The 1,887-nt window shown below is 58.7% G+C and overlaps 1 long non-coding RNA gene across 1 annotated transcript in view; it reads left to right on the top strand.

Moving 5' to 3' along the window:
- Window positions 1–220, top strand: part of LOC105539216 — a 1,188-nt gene extending 968 nt beyond the window's left edge. Inside the window, exon 2 of the long non-coding RNA XR_001006014.1 lies at window positions 15–220. This is a non-coding gene — a long non-coding RNA (uncharacterized LOC105539216). The remainder of the gene's footprint in view (window positions 1–14) is intronic.
- The last annotated feature ends 1,667 nt before the right edge of the window (window positions 221–1,887 follow it).

Here is a 1,887-nt window from a genome sequence, read left to right as displayed (position 1 = left end):
GGCAAGACCAGCAGGTGCCACTGATGACCAGGCCTGAGGTTAAAAGATTAACCCCCCACTCTAACCACATGTGCTCTCAATCTATCACGACCCTTTCACGTGGAACCCCTTAGAGTTGTAAGCCCTTAAACAGGCCAGGAACTCTGTCTTCAGGGAGCTCAGCTCTTAAGACGTGAGTCTGCCGACGCTCCTGACCGAATAAAACCTCTTCCTTCTTTAATCGGATGTCTGAGGAGTTTTGTCTATGGCTCGTCCTGCTACATGGGGTCTGGATGTGACTTCAAACCCAGGCCCTGGCCCAACTGCCCTCACGTCTGACACAGGCGAGCTCCCAGCACCCTCTGCGTTGTCAGGAAGTGTGTGACACACCTTCCTGGCCCACAGTGGTGTGCCAAGTGTACTTAGCTCACCATGCCGATGGCTGCCACTCGCCGTTCACCCGCTCACACTGGATCCCCACCCAGAAACAGACCAGGTCAGTCCCACCCACTCAGCAGTGCTGCTGGTGCCTCAGGGCCAGGGAGCCATGTCCAGGCCCCAGCCAGCCCCAGGGACCTGACCCAGCCCCTCCCCCTGAGCCCAGGGCACCGCTGCACAGCCACCTGCATCTCCCACCCATGGCGTCTCACAGGTGACCTGGCCACCGTGGCTGCTTCTGGGGCGTCCGTCCTCTGTGCACACAGCCCCCGCTTCTCCTAAGACTGCCCAAGTGCCGGTTTCCTCTGCTTCTCGGCGGGGTGGCACCTCTGCCTTCTCAGTGCCAGAGGAGCCTGGGCCATGGGCGGAGCCACTGGGGTGAAGCTCATCTCAGCCTCACCTCCCACCAGGGTTGTTCCTGCCAACTTTGCCAGTGCCTACATGTCCCCAGGCCGCCTGCTGTGAGGGCCCCAGCTGGCACCTGGCACAGTCCACCTGCAGTTCTAGTGCCAGTTGTTGTGGGCTGCCTGTCTTCGTGTTCCGGGAGTGGGATGGGGTCTTACTCACTGTCCGTTTTCTCATCGAATCACCAATTCCTGAGCACTGTGCTCTGGCTTTGCCTGTGTTTTTAACGTTTAACCAGAAGCCACGCAGTGGGCACTCTGCTGTGCCGGCTCACCATGGTCAATAGTGCGTGCGAGTGGTCCGTCCACACTGCATCAAGGAGCCCCAGGCACTCGCGCTCATGCTGCCCACACTCTCGCGGGGACGCCCGCTGTCCCTCAGACCACCATACTGGCAGCAGGCGCCTGTCCACGCGGTTTCCCTTTCTTGGCAACTAGGGATGAAGCTGTCGTGGGCATTCCTGGGATGTTCTTTGGGGCACGTGGGCAGGAGTCTCTTGGGTCAATCTGGAAGTGGAGCCGTTGGATCCGGGATCATGTGTGTCTTTACATTCATCAGATGATGCCAAGCAGTTCCCAGAGGGGTCAAAGCCATTCACCCACACAGTTTCCTGTTGGCCCATGTCCTTGGTGGCACTTAATGCCACCACAATGGGGATTAGGTTCCAGTGTGGATTTTGGAGGGGATGAATTCAGCCTGTAGCACCTTCTCCTCTTCTTTGTATGTCTTCTCTTCTGCCTTTTCTAGGTAGAGACACTCACCATTGGATTTAGGGCTCAGCTATGGATAATCCAGGATGATCTCATTTCCAGATCCTTTCTCCAAACAAGGTCGGGTTCACAGGTTCTGGGGTTTAGATGGGGCCACCGTTGGCCCAGAGCTGGCCTGGTCCCAGCTGCCTGCAGGTGCCCTGGAGCTGGAGCCCCGAGGGCAACCCACGGGCAGTGACTGGGCTGGGGTGGGGCACGGTCCTCATGCGTCTGGCGCTCAGTGAAGCTGCGCTGGATGAGGGACCAGCCCCTGGTTCTGCCGTGTCCTGTAACCTGCTCTGCCCCCTGTGAGAGC

Source organism: Mandrillus leucophaeus, unplaced genomic scaffold (assembly GCF_000951045.1).
Source record: "Mandrillus leucophaeus isolate KB7577 unplaced genomic scaffold, Mleu.le_1.0 Scaffold2005, whole genome shotgun sequence".
NCBI classification, from domain to species: domain Eukaryota; kingdom Metazoa; phylum Chordata; class Mammalia; order Primates; family Cercopithecidae; genus Mandrillus; species Mandrillus leucophaeus.
Note: the sequence above shows the minus strand (reverse complement) of the source record. Positions and strands in the feature narration are given on the sequence as shown.